Source organism: Podarcis filfolensis (assembly GCF_964270895.1).
Source record: "Podarcis filfolensis genome assembly, chromosome: 3".
Lineage (NCBI taxonomy): Eukaryota > Metazoa > Chordata > Lepidosauria > Squamata > Lacertidae > Podarcis > Podarcis filfolensis.
Genome location: NC_139606.1, coordinates 67,821,748 through 67,836,915, shown reverse-complemented (window position 1 = coordinate 67,836,915; position 15,168 = coordinate 67,821,748). Strand labels below are relative to the sequence as shown.

At 43.0% G+C, this 15,168-nt stretch overlaps 1 long non-coding RNA gene across 1 annotated transcript in view; it reads left to right on the top strand.

The window, feature by feature from the left end:
• The window catches only part of LOC310760102, a 50,156-nt gene extending 39,597 nt beyond the window's left edge, over positions 1-10,559 (top strand). Inside the window, exons 2-3 of the long non-coding RNA XR_014546774.1 lie at positions 3,475-3,503; positions 10,486-10,559. This is a non-coding gene — a long non-coding RNA (uncharacterized lncRNA). The remainder of the gene's footprint in view (positions 1-3,474; positions 3,504-10,485) is intronic.
• The last annotated feature ends 4,609 nt before the right edge of the window (positions 10,560-15,168 follow it).

Sequence of the window (15,168 nt, the reverse complement as noted above, 5' to 3'; positions counted from 1 at the left end):
CGAACAAGGTAAATAGAGGCCTTTTGAAAACAATGGCTGTGCATTTTGTGGATGGTAGCGAGAGCCCTAGTCATCAAAAGCAAACAGTTTTCTGGCTGAGGGTGGATGTGACAGCTGTTGGAGCAAATGTTCCCATTGCTTAAGGGTCTTCCACACATCCACAATAAGATTTTTTTTAAAGAGACCACCCAAACATACAAATAAAACAAAAAACAAAAAACTTGGAAAGAATCCTGAATAAGCATAGGGACTCAGTGGGTATTTTTAAATAATTGCATCATCATTGCTCTGATAGTGCTGATCACGAGGATGACAGTTGTCCTGAGCTCAGACAGAAAGGAAACCTAATTCCCCCCTGTTAGGTTGAACTTCATTTGCACAGACTATGAACAATCACAACTTGCATTCAGTGTCTGCTAGTCAATTCCATTTCAATATGACTTTCAGTGTGTAAAGTGGTTTGTTACAGCCCGATCCTAAAAACGCTTAGAAGGCAATAAAAGCAAGCAATGGGTTCAGTAGCACACAATGTAATTTCTGAATAAATGTGGTTGGGATGGTGCTGTTACTGTGTTGGTCCTCATCACAAGGACTGGATTCTGGTAGGCCACTATTCTTGCTATTTTCAGATGCTAGAGGTGTCTTGCCCAAGACAATACACACAGTTGGTGGCAGGGGTGGGTGTTGGCTGCAGGTGTGTGGTATCAACACCTTTCTTTGCTGGGGTGTACTGGCTGTTTTACTGGTTATTCATATGGTCAGCAAATCTGAAATCAGATTATTATTATTATTATTATTATTATTATTTCAATGCCTTCAACCAAACTTTTCCTTTACTTGCAAGAAAAACAACGCTTATCCACTGCACAGAATTATGATGTCAGCATTCCACTGCTTCCTATTTATTTCGCCTTTGGGGAATAGTAAGAGGTAGAAATGTTCATACTAGGACTATTAAGTGCTTAGAAAAGCATGCAAAATGGCCTCTCGTGGCATTGCTTGAAAAAGGCGAAAAGAATACATGTTTAACTTGCATGAAATCTTTTCACCTTGCCAGGGAGGCTAAAGGTGTTATTTCTACAAATGAATTAACATGTGAGCACACATGCCTAGGTAATATATACACATTCTAAGTACAAAGGAAGCCAGGTAAGTGTGCACTGGATAGCAGCCAAGGTTTCTGCAATCTCTTTGTTTTGTTATTGTCAAATCTAGTTGAATAAAAGAAAACTGGCACAAAGGGGCATATTCATCATAATAATACGAGAATCAAACTAATACAGGGTTCTGGAAGATCAACAAACTTCCTGGCTTGTGCTATTTCAGAATCTCATCTCATATGCACAGGGTGGTATTCAATTAAGTTTTACTCAGAGTAGAATCATTGAAATCAATGGACTAACCTGGGTCCATTAATTTTGATGGGCTACTCTGAGTAAAACTTAGCTGACCATCATCCACATTTTTTAAAGGAGTTCAAATGTATCTTCTCTTATTGCCGCCAAGGCCTCAAGATTACTAAACATCTATATTTAGTTATAACAGGAACGATTTCAAACTTGACTTTTATTTATTAAATTATTCTTGCATCCAATGCTTTTTAAATTGCTTATTCTTTTTCTTTTTTTGGAATGATTCCCCTTTGACATACATTCCTGGTAACAATTAAAAAAACAAAAAACCGTACTTGACTGAATTTAGAGTTTGGTTGATGGATAAGGATTTGTTTTTCATTAACTGCACCAAATACAGCTTCAGGTCAAACTGGCTTGTTACAACAGTGGCAACAAAATAAAAATAGAATGGTAGCTGTCTAGAGTTCTTCTCCTGATAGGGCCACTAGGAAACTATTGCTCAATCAGGGGAAGGCCCATGGGTCAGTGGTAGAATATGTTCAGAAAATCATAGATTCAATTCTGGCTTCCCCACTTAGATACCCTCCCAATACTCTGGAGAATTGCTACCAATCAATAGAGACAAGCCTTCCTCAATCTGGTGCCTTCCACATGTTTTGGTCTCCAGTCAACCTCAACCAATATGACCAAGGGTCAGGGATGATGGGAGTCCAGTAACATCCAGAGAGAACCAAGTTGATGAAAGCTGCCCGGTGTAGTTGATACTGGGCTAGTTGTAAGGTTGTTGTAAGCCACTGAGTTGTTGTTGTTTAGTCATTTAGTCGTGTCCGACTCTTCGTGACCCCATGGACCAGAGCACGCCAGGCACTCCTGTCTTCCACTGCCTCCCGCAGCTTGGTCAAACTCATGTTCGTAGCTTCGAGAACACTGTCCAACCATCTCGTCCTCTGTCGTCCCCTTCTTCTTGTGCCCTTAATCTTTCCCAACATCAGGGTCTTTTCCAGGGAGTCTTCTCTTCTCATGAGGTGGCCAAAGCCACTGAGTACTTCATTGTAAATAGATGACCCAGCTTGGAGAGACATCTGGATAAATGCACCATTCAAATCAGTATCATTGCCATGAACTGGTAGGTGTCATGAACTGACAGGATGACGGGGAGGAGGAAGAGGAACCTGGAAAGGGGTGTAGCAGGGTCTGGGACACACCGAGGCAAGCTGGGGATAGGGAAGGAGAGGTTGGTGTAGAATGTAGTCACAGGGTGACAGAGGATGGCAAGGGGATGGAGGTCATTGCACAAAAACCAGAGCAGCAGGACCCATCACCAGAACCAGAGTTGCCCCTGTACCCATGAACACGGCAGGCTCTGAGGCAGAGGGAGAAGTGGAAGGGACGCTCTAGGAGACTGAGGCACTCAGGGGCCCCAGTCCAGCTCACTAGCTTGCTTGCTAGCTCTGGGACGAGGTGTGTGATTCCTCAGCTGAAGTAGGCTAGGAACAGGTGAGGGTCACATGCCTCATCAAGCCCAGATGCGGCAGTCAGCATGCAAAGTATAAAAGGGAAGCAGAGCTGGGTCCTGTGTCTGCTCAACTTCCAAGCTGGTTGGAATGTGGTTTGGATGTTCCAGCATGCTCTTCAGGACTGCTGGGGTGGGGTTGACCTCCAGGTGCCCTGACCCTTGGATTGGCTGCAAAAGCTGGAACCTGGTCTGTCTGGAACTTTGGACGTGTTCTCTTGCCAGATGGTATGCTACCGTCTGCTATGGAATCATGTACTCCAGTGGGGCTTGCTGAGGTTCAGGGAACTGGGTGGTGGTGGTAGGAACAGCACCATAGCTGTCCAGCTGTGCTTTTTAACCTCGTGAAGAAACCATCAGAGAAACTTGGGTAATTTCTGTGTTAGTCCAAAGAGAGCTCATTTACTTCTAATCCAGAAAGAGGTTTGCCTGCATCTTTCACTGTGTGGTTTTAAGGTAGAAAATTAAGATTGTCATTTGAGAGGGGACTTGGGGATAACAGATCATTAACTTCCCCCATTTAATCCTGTTATTTTATTGCCAATTCTGCTGTGAGAGTTATTATTTATGCTAATTTTTATTGGTGTGTCTTGTTTCATTGCTTAGCTGCCCTGTGGATCCTGGTAAATGAAAAGGTGAGGCACCAGTCTTTTAAATACTTAAATAAATAACCTTCCTGGTCTGCTTCCACATGTAGATGTGACCACCTACACAGTTTAAATGAAATGTTGGGCACGTGGAATGCTGCCCAGGTATGTTCTCCTTACACACCCAGAATCACATGAAATAGGGCATGAGTAATGCAATAACTAGCAATGATGTGAGCCACATTGTTGTTGTTTTGTGGAATTCTGTGATCTTGTAATCTCCTTTTTCCTGCCAGGTACTATGTTTTTGACAACAAAATTAATTTATAATGCCTGGGCGGTGCTTGTGACTTGAATAAGGACTGAATAGCCTGATCTCTGCATATGGCACTATGTGTGTGCATGCGCTTAACCGCATATTGAGTCAGGTCATGGGTCCATCTCGGTTTGCTTTGTATTTTCTATAGCCTCTCAGCAGCCTCAGTCACCATGGCCAATGGCCAGGGATGATGGCAGTTGTAGTCAAGCAACAAGTGCCACTAAAATATTAACCAGTAATATCTCCCCTAAAAATGATAAAACAAGTGCTGAGCAACACCAAATGGATATTCTAGTCCATAAAATTCCCCACTAAAGCAGGTGAGATTGGTATACTGCCCTTCATCTGTAGATCTCAGGATGGTTCACATTGTAGTCTTGGAATAGTGTTGGGAGTCACAGATAGCTTTGACTACCAACACTCTTCCAACTCTATTCAAATTGTAATATGAACCACCCTGAGATCTACAGATGGAGGGTGGTATACAAATTTAATAAATAATAATACAATTCTATTAGTCTTCCTCCATGGGCCTGTCATTTGCTCTCCTCCTTTACTTGATGTGCTAGACTGGAGATCTGTTGATCAGTTAGCTGCCAACAGGTCTATGAAAGGAGTGGGTGGAACCTGTCTCGTGCCTGAGTGGGAGACCTAAACTTTAAATTTCAAAGGGCCTTGCCCAAGTTGTGATACTGGAGTCCTAAGATGGTTGTAATACCAGTTTTCAAGATTCTCAGTGAGGGAGCCTAAGTCGTCTAATTATACTCTCCTAACATCCAGCCAATCCCAAGCAATACATATATTCAACCCAAGTTAAAAAGAAGGTATTTTAGTGGGTAGCCTACCAGAAGAGAACTTGTGTGAATGTGGGGCTTAGGTTGACGGATGTGGGATTGAATAGGTCAATTTCCAGTGGTTAGTGACACCCTTGGCTTGTTTTACTTTATTCTAGCGCAGTGCACAAACATATATAGCTCAACCTTAACAGGCATAGCACGAAATTGTTTAAAATATTGAGTATCAGTACTGCAAATCTGGCATACATTATTTCCTTTATTTTGAAGATATTTATTGAAGTTTTACAAAAACATAAATTTACAAAATGAAAAAAGGTCATATAAAAAGAAAAAGATACAAAAATTACTGAATTACTGGGATAAGACCTTTCTAAAACATTGTTTACAAAGCTTGCACACGTAGCAAGATTTTGCACAGTGTTTGTCCTTAGGATGCATCCAGCTTCTATTTACACAAATGTTTTCATGTGAACCTGAGTGTTTAAAGACTCGCTTTGGTAACAGATGACAATATGATTATGCTCTTGGATCTCTCTATGTCATCAACTGGCATGTGCCAGTTAAACAATTATCTAATTTTATAATGAGATGAAAATTGACAACAGCCCCATTGTTCAGAATGTTCTGTGATGATATCATTGGGTTTGGTGATCCCTTTACATTATTTGTATGGTTCCTTCTGCCTCTTTGTGTTATCCTTGTGGGAGGCCATAACTCAGTGGTAAAGCATCACCAATCCCCAGTGGCTTCAGGTAGGGCTGGGAAAGACACCTGTGAGAAACTATCTTAATATTGTATTTTAACATTGTTGAACCTGCCCTGGGACCTTATGGTGAAGAGCGAGGAAGAAATTTAATTACAGTGGTACCTCAGGTTACATACGCTTCAGGTTACATACGCTTCACGTTACAGACTCCGCTAACCCAGAAATAGTGCTTCAGGTTAAGAACTTTGCTTCAGGATGAGAACAGAAATTGCGCTCCAGCGGCGCGGCGGCAGCGGGAGGCCCCATTAGCTAAAGTGGTGCTTCAGCTTAAGAACAGTTTCAGGTTAAGAACGGACCTCCAGAACGAATTAAGTACTTAACCTGAGGTACCACTGTATTATAAACAACAACATAATGAACAGACATTGAATATTCTCTGCATAGATCTTATGGTCTTCTGTTTCCTCCTATTTCAGTGGCATTTCCAGCTGCCTACTTAAGACTACAGATGGTTCATTCCTCTCCAGCCTAATCACTCCCTAATATTTACTTTCTGTTCATAACCTCAATAGGCCAGGTAACGTGCATCATTTTGTGTAATTTCTTTCTCTCAAATTCAGGCAGGTAGTGATTTGTTTGCTTGTTCTCCTCCCCAGCCCCACCCCAGCCCTGTTTTGTATATTATTGCCATTTATAAATCATGGCATGTTTTCTTTAACTTCTTTGATCTCTTTGTTAACTTCTTTGATCCACTTGTACATCAATGGACCTATTTTGATCCACTCGTGGTGGGTGGACTTTTGCCAGGTTCTTCCTTCCACCCCAATTCCAGCTCAGACCACGGAGACATCAGTGCATCCTTTCCCATAAAGAAGAGGAGACAATCCATTATCACTGCAACAGCTGTCCAGCAAACCCCAGCGAAAATCCTCATTAGGGATGCATCCACACCAGAGGGTCCTGAAAAGAAATTCTTTCTTCTCAGCACAATAGCTCAACTATGTTGAGTCACTGTGGAGAAATCCAGCTGTTGCAAAGAATGCAAAGGATTTCTGGGGGGGGGGGGGGTCCCACATAAATACAAACCCCCAGCATACAAAAAATGTTAATCCCTCCTGCTGCCACACCTGCCACCTCTCCATTCTGTCTCTATCACATGTTCATGTTGTTTTGACTATGACAGCCCTGACCCATTCAAGCAAGCAGCAACATATGAAAGGTCACTAATGGAGCAGCACTGGATCTCTGAACTGCAGAGCACCTGCCTTGCATGTAGAAGCTTCCAGGTTCCACAGCCAGGTCAGGCTGCGAATGTCTACTGCCTGTCATTGTGGACATTGCTGAGCTAGATGGAGCAACCAGAAGGCAACCTCCTGTGTTCCTCATGTTACAGAGAATTATGCCTGGGTTTTTGAAATAAGATTTTTTTAATTGATTTTCCACATTTTTAACATCCTCACAGTATCCATTTTTCATCTCTACTTATTAGGTTCTTTTGAACCTTTGAACTTCCCTCCACCCCTTCTTGGTTTCTTTCTTTATTCCATAATTAACTGCATCTTTTACATTTTCCAAATCATTATGTAAATCATAAGTAGAATACAGTAGAATTTCACAGTACAGTACAGTGGTACCTCGGGTTACATACGCTTCAGGTTACATACGCTTCAGGTTACAGACTCCGCTAACCCAGAAATAGTGCTTCAGGTTAAGAACTTTGCTTCAGGATGAGAACAGAAATCTGGCTCCGGCAGCAGGAGGCCCCATTAGCTAAAGTGGTGCTTCAGGTTAAGAACAGCTTCAGGTTACGTAAGTACGGACCTCCGGAACGAATTAAGTACTTAACCCGAGGTACCACTGTACCAGTATCTTCACATTCCTGCCAGTGTCTTTAAATTTTTACAGTGAGCTTTTGAATAAAGTACAAATTTGTTACAGTCCTTTTCAAATGCTTGATCTTCCTGGTTCGGAGCTTTCCCATCAATTTCGCCATCTCCGCATAGTCCGTCAGTTTCGCTTGCCACTCTTCTTTCGATGGCCTTCATCTTGCTTCCATTTCTGGGCTAGTAATACTCTTGCTGCTGTTGTTGCATACAAAAGTAGTCACTTGTCTTCTCTCGGTATCTCTTTACCTATAATACCTAATAAAAAGGCTTCTGGGTTTTTTAATAAATGTATTCTTAAACATTTTCTTTAACTCATTATAAATCATCTCCCAGAAGTCTTACTTTGTCACATAACCACCACATATGGTAGAGAATTATGCCTGTTAATTCTTTGACTGGGCAGTCTGCTATGTAATCTGAGAAGTGCACACCAGCATCCTCTGTCACATTGTGAGGGATCCCAGGATGCATCGCTCTGATCGTGTGCTGCTGTTACTTGGGTCACAAAATGTTTTGGGTCAGCCCTAGGTCTCTCTTCCAAGGGTACCTTGTCCGAGACGTTTTTATCATTGGAACTTTCTGGCTAATCCTATTGTTTCATGAACTACCTTCTGTTCTTAAAAGGGAAGTTGGATATTGGAGAAGACACTAAATTAAGGCAGTGATGGCCACCAACCTGGGTGGCTTTAAAAAAGGATTAGACCAGAACCTTCCAAAGTGTGTGTTGTGACACGTTAGTGCAGGGGTCCTCAAACTTTTTCAGCAGGGGGCCGGTCCACTGTCCCTCAGACCTTGTGGGGGGCCGTACTATATTTTGAAAAACAAAAAAACAAAAACTAATTCTTATACACACTGCACATATTGTATTTGCTGGCACCAATCAAAGCCCAGGCCCCTTCCACTCGGCTCTAGGCAGGGCGGGGAGAAGCCAGGAGGAGGGAGGGAGGAGGAAAGAAAGCAGCTGGCATCAATGAGAGGGAAGCAATGCTTCTGGCACCAATCAAAGCCCAGCCCCCTTCCTCCGCAGGCCGGGGAGAAGCCAGGAGGAAGGAGGGAGGAGGCGCTGCCGCCACTGCCGCCGCATGAGGGAGAGGGAGAAGGAAAGCACGTGCGTGCTGGTGCAGCCCGAACAATCAGATCCACACCGATTCCTGGACCTTCCACAGGCCAGATTTAGAAGGCTATTGGGCCGGATCCAGCCCCGGGGCCTTAGTTTGCCGACCCATGCGTTAGTGTGTCGGCTGCAGTGTGTAGTTGTGTCGCACGAACGCTCCTGCTGGGGCTGCAAAGGGGTTAGTATAACCTCAGGTTTGCTACTAAAACTGAATTACTGTGTCACGAAATAATGCATATCTAAAAAGTGTGCTGCCAACATGGAAAGTTTGGAAAGCTCTGGATTAGACAAATGGAGGAGGGGGCTCTCAAGGGCTACTAGCCTTGAGGGTGATGCTCTGCCATCACAGCTGGAGGCAGTAATGCTTCTGAATGCCAGTTGCTGGAAACCACAGGAGACGGAGAAGGCTCTTGCGCTCAAATCCTGCTTGTGAGTTTCCCACATAGATCTGATTGGCCACTGTGGGAACAGGATGTTGGACTAGATGGGCCATTGGTCTGATCTAGCAGGCTATTCTTATGTACATTTGTTCTCAGACAGTGCTATCATACAGGTCATTTTTCTTTCTTGCATTGAGTGTGACTCAAGCAAGGAAGCAGCTTTTGGTTGTTGAATTTCATGCTTTATTTTATTTTTGTATGTTGACCCATCATTTTATTTTTTTATTGTGGGTAGGGACCTTAAAAGCTGGAAGCAGCCTGGACCTCTCTGAGAGGCTTTGTCTCCAGGTGAAAGGATGAGTTAACAGATGATGCAGAAAATGTTCTTAACTCTCTGGAGAACAACTGCTAATCAGAGTAGATCATACTGTGCTGGAAGAGCCAATAGACTAACCTGGTATAAATCAGATTCCTGTATTAATGGAATATGTTCTATACTCCCAGTCTGAATCCATTTAAGTAGAACAGTGACATTTTTCTAGGGGTAAATATTAAATTACCTAGGAGGGTTCATTTTCTCTCTTATGGACACATATCTATAGCACATGGATTTTGAGGCACAGTATTATTGTAATTATCTATAAGGGGTATAATCCTCAAAAGGAATATCCTAGTTAGCGGCTGGGTAGATTAAAAGTGCCATCAGAACCCCTCATTGATCTTTACTGGTTCCCACTCTGCACCAAGTTTCCATTGGGAATTCTCTCATTTCAACTGAGATACTGGTGTGCCAGGATAAATGATGTTCTGAAATACAAACTGCCGTCTGTATCCTTTGATGAAGTAGGCACACACACCTAATGTTGCAAATCCATGCTTATATTATTTCCAGCCAGTGGCGTAGCGTGGGGGGTGCAGGGGGGGGCCGGCCGCACCGGGCGCAACATCTGGGGTTAGGGCAAATCCATGGGTTAGGGGGCGCAAATCCACGGGTTAGGTGGCGCAAATTACTTGCCTTGCCCCGGGTGCTGACAACCCACGCTACGCCACTGTTTCCAGCTGCTTTTAAAACCCAACTGAGACTCCCAGACCATGATATTCTGATAAACATTGGATAAATGACTAGCCAGCAATGCTTCTGAATTTTTGTATCATATTAAACCTGTGAAAAATGAACCCTGTAAGATTTTACGTAATACATTCAGTCTCACTCTATAGCCTGGCATTCCTGCTTCCAAACCTGATCAGGAAGTCAGTCGTGGATTTTTGTGGGGATTTTATTTTATTTTATTTTTTTGGCAGAGAGTGAGTGTTTTTCTCCTACCCCAAAAACAAAACTCTCATCGATATGATTTAACTTGACAGTAAAAATGGGACTGACCTGACCTATGGCACTGTGGTGGAATGGTCTGATGCTTTAATCCACTAAACCACCATGTCAGCTTAGCTATCTTTCTTTTCCAAAAACTGCTATGCACAGAGTTGTTCCCCCACCTAATTTCATGTGACAAGCCAGTAGATTTTAACCCTCTCTCAAGCCTCCCTCTCTTTGATGTGTTTGTGCTTATGTATGTCACATGATTTAGTGAAATTATGTTGGAGTTGCATGTGATATGCTTAATGAATGAATACCACACTCATACTTTTAGGTGACATCATATCATGTGTCAAACAAGAAACTTAACCATTCAAATGAAGTATTTTTAACTGACCTGTTTATATATATTGGGTTGCATCCAATTCTAGCCTACTCAGAGTAAAACCATTCTCTATTATGGACAGGCTGGCTGCATCTAAAATAATGATTGTACCTTGATTTTTGTTCCAGGTGTTCCCAGTTTGGACAGCAATAGCTCATCTGAACAAACAGCAGAAAAACTTAAGTTTATAATTCAATTGGACCGACCATGTATTAAAAAATCTTTATTATATCTCCACCCATTGTTTGGCGGTTGGGGCATTCTAAATGTAAGTGGCTGTTATGAAGCAAGCCAACTTAGCCATGTGGTGGAATAGCTGTTACCCAGAGATGAACATAAGAGAATCCAGTGGTCAACACCGGAGGATATAGAAATTGATGGTGTTCCTAAAGGGGTATTGGTATTAATGGAAAATAAGCTTCCATCACTGAGTTGGCTTGCTAACCCTGTTATTTAGAAAAAAAAAATGAACAAATGTTTTAACCCCTGGAGGTCACCTATAATTCTGATACATCAGCATTCTTTATTTCAAAATATGTATGTAGTGAATGCAGCCTGATCCTTACATCAGAACTGTAGCAAAGCTGTATCAAACTCATGTTAAAAAGCTTGCATTTTTGGTAAGGTTCTTAAAAATCCTCACTTAGCAGCTTCAAATGAAACCAACTTTATGGCAGTTCCTATTTTTCTGATGTTCTCCATTAACAGACAATTGTCTGCCTGATTCTATTATGCTGAAAAATTGCCAGAGGTTTTCAGAAGCATTGTTTAGTCCCTGTTTGATCCATTATACTTGACTATTTAAAGAGACGAGGAAGGCATCTGAATCAATCACATGCCATGATCAATGTTAATTGACATAGAACACCGAATAGCATTCAGACTTATTCTGCTTGCATCCAGGGACGTGGTAGAATATAATTAAACCCAAGCACAAGTTTTACACAGCAGAAAAGAAATTGGGCAGGTGGGGAAAAAACTACATCGACCCAAAACACCTGTGCAGTTAGAGGCCCTCATATCAGGACAGGAGGCTCAAGTCTTGCAAGGAGAACCATGATGACAGGACAGAATTCTCCCGTAAGTGTGCCTGCAAATGCTGCAGTGTGGAGTGCCCCCTCCCAGCCAGTTTTCCATCCCCACCCCCTCCCCAAACAGTCAAGACTTCAGGCATTCAGAGTGATGGTGGCAACACCCCATGCCTTAGAAACCAGGTTGCGCTGAATTACTGAGCACTCACAAGGCATCTGCTTCAAGGTTGTGCTGAAATTCATATAAGAGCTTGGGTTATTGAAAAGGCAGAAGCAGCAGCTGGGAGGAGAAGCTGAACACTCCCAATGCCTGTGCTTTCCCTTGAAAACTGTCTTCCTCTTACCAGCTGTTTTTCTAATGTCAGGGATTAGTTTTGGTCTTTCAGGCCAACTGGGAGAAGGAGAGAGGAAGCAGTTTCAGAAGGAAAGCAGAGGTTGGAAGAGTTCAGCCCTTGCCTCCTGCCTGCCGGTGCTTTCAATTGCCTCTACGTCTCCTTTATAACATATCAGCAGTAGCCTGGATTCTAATAGAAGGTAAAAACGTAAAGGACCCCTGGACGGTGATGTCCAGTCAAAGGCAACTATGAGGTTGCAGCGCTCATCCCTGCTTTCAGGCCGAGGGAGCCAGTGTTTGTCTATAGACAGCTTTCTGGATCATGTGACCAGCATTTTGTCACCCCCCCCTTTAGAATGGCACCTGGGGCGACCCGCCGCACCCCGCCTCAGAACGCCCCTGCTACAATGAGGTTAATGTGTATGCAGCCTGAGAATATCAAGGACTTGGGATGTTTCCCAGTCATTCAGACTTAGAGCTGGTTGTGTAACAAAAGAAGGCACACCATGGGCAGCTGATGACAACCACCGGTGGGTGTCCCCCATATAGTGCACGTTTGGATTAGTTCAGATAAACTTGAAGATGTTAGGATGTTTACCCACAGTCCCTTGGGTTTTCTAGAAGCCCTTGGGTTTTCAAAATCTGCTCTCACTGAAGTAGATGGCAAATTGCTTACCAAATGTGGATGGAAACAAACTTTCTAATTCACTCCTGGACTTTGTCTAGTTCCTTCTTCCTCCAGTTTTTTGTGTGTGACACTTTACTGAAGGGAAATAGACCATTTCTCCTCCTCCCCGCCTTGCCCACACACATAAGTGGGCAGTAATAACTGGGCAGTGCGGAAGGCAGGATGCTCCTAAATACGAGAACCACAAGTGAAGAGAGTATTGCTGCACTCATGTCCTGGCCTATGAATATTCAAACCTGACATGCATATGTTTCTGGCAAGAAAACCAAAGGCACTGGGGGGACTGTAAAGGTCTAGGTCAAGTATAGCACAGATTTACACCCTTGTAGCACAGTGAGCCTAGCCTTGAGCACACAAGGTCAGCAACACACTTGGTTGTCAATGTTAAAAAACCAATAACACTAAATCTCAGAAGCTATGCTATAAGGCAAGTGTGGGTAGACTTTAGGTTTGTAGGATCTTCCTCTTTTTTGGTAGAATTCTGAGATCCACCTACTGGAGTATGGTGCCAGAGACTTAAAAGTGAATAATTCTCAACCCAGGAACAGTCTTTCCACACAACAATCCACTCATCATCATCTCAAACATTATTTATTTCAACAGTACAATTTAGGGTGGTGAGTGAATAGGAAGGCAGCAGCAACCTTTTTTGTTGCTGCTGCTGTTAAATAACTGCAAGACAAGAAATGCTTATTGATGTGCTTCAAATTACCCATGAGATTTAGCCATAGATCCAGTTCTGCATTCTGCCCACTCTTGCTATATGGCAAGTGTTTGTGGCTTGAAGCCATGAAGTTAATTGCATTCATGACTGGTAGACAAACTGAATAGACGGCTCCTAGATAGGAGTGCTTCACCCTGATCCCTAACAGGCACCCCAGTTCCCTTGATATAGAATTGCAGCACTTGCTTTTTTACAATTTAGCAATGTATATCTGATATGTATATTGAAATGCTTCTTCCTTTTTTGCACTGTTTTAAAGTTTTAAAATTAAGAAGTTGTATTGGTTTTAAAGTCATAAAATAGTAACTCTTTAAAGCAGACATTCCCTTTTACTCAACGGTTAAATAATTTGCCCTGGTTCCCATTAAGGCAGCAGACAAATGCGGGAGGAGTCTGCAACTGAAAACAGCATAATTAAACACCATCTGGTAAAACTGCCTTCAGCTAAACTGCTGGTGAAGCTCTTATTTGTTTAATGCAGAGCATCACACCCACTGAAACCCAGCTGGCAAGAAACACACATGTAAGCGGTTGTATATTTGAAGCTCCTGGCTAACCTTCTTACTTTGGTTTACTGCCACAGGCCACATACTTTTTGATCAGTTGAGCTAACCCTTGTCATACGGCACTTTGAATTACATTAGTATTAACATCGAAACGATATTTGATATTAACAGGGCTTGGCCACTCAAGAGTAAGTCCCAGTAAGTTCAATGGGGCTCTCTCCCAGGTAAGTGAGTACTGTGTAGGGTTGTACAGTGGTACCTCGGGTTAAGAACTTAACTCGTTCCAGATGTCCGTTCTTAACCTGAAATGGTTCTTAACCTGTGGCGAGCTTTCGCTAATGGGGCCGCCTGCTACTGCTGCACCGCTGGCGTGCAATTTCCGTTCTTATCCTGGGGCAAAGTTCTTAACCTGGAGCAACCACTTCCTGGTTAGTGGAGTTTGTGACCCGAAGCGTCTGTAACCTGAAGCGTCTGTAACCGAGGTACCACTGTACTCTAAATGCATGAATCAATCAACCAATGTGTTTGTCTAGGCTTTGTTTTTGTTTTTTTGTCATTTAAATAACAGCCATGGGGGCAGGTGGGCGTGGAGATGTGATTAGGATTGGCTAATCCTTTCATTGTGAAAGCCCATAGCAATTTTGTGAAATGGAAAGCATTAGCTCACCCTTACCCCATCACATGGTCCTGATCCCCCTGTGGTGCTTACTTAAATGAAACAAATCTAAACCTGCTAAATGTATTCACACATTTAACGCTATGACTACAGGAGTGTCAGAAGCTGAATATTGGGTGACCCAAGCATCAAAGATATGACATAACTCGATCCTCATAGGAAAGTTAGTGAAATTTTTTTTTTTTAAGCAAGGCTTGGTGCACACTGTACATTTAAAGCACTCACTCACCTTTGGATCAAGGTCTGTATAGTTAAAGCTATGGTTTTCCCAGTAGTGATGTATGGAAGTGAGAGCTGGACCATAAAGAAGGCTGATCACTGAAGAATTGATGCTTTTGAATTATGGTGCTGGAGGAGACTCTTGAGAGTCCCATGGACTGCAAGAAGATCAAACCTATCCATTCTTAAGGAAATCAGCCCGGAGTGCTCACTGGAAGGACAGATCGTGAAGCTGAGGCCACCTCATGAGAAAAGAAGACTCCCTGGAAAAGACCCTGATGTTGGGAAAGATGGAGGGCACAAGGAGAAGGGGACGACAGAGGACGAGATGGTTGGACAGTGTTCTCGAAGCTACCAGCATGAGTTTGACCAAACTGCAGGAGGCAGTGGAAGACAGAAGTGCCTGGCGTGCTCTGGTTCATGGGGTCACGAAGAGTCGGACACGGCTAAACAACTAAACAACAACAACAACCTTTGTATCCTGGGAACTGTAGTTTATCCTGCATAGAGATACAATCCCCAGCACCCTTAAACTATAGTTACCTGCATCCTCTTGGGGGACTGTGAGTGTGTGCTTTAAATGTTTTGTGTGTACACAGCCAAGGTTGTATTTAAGAGGAAAGCCCGATGGCA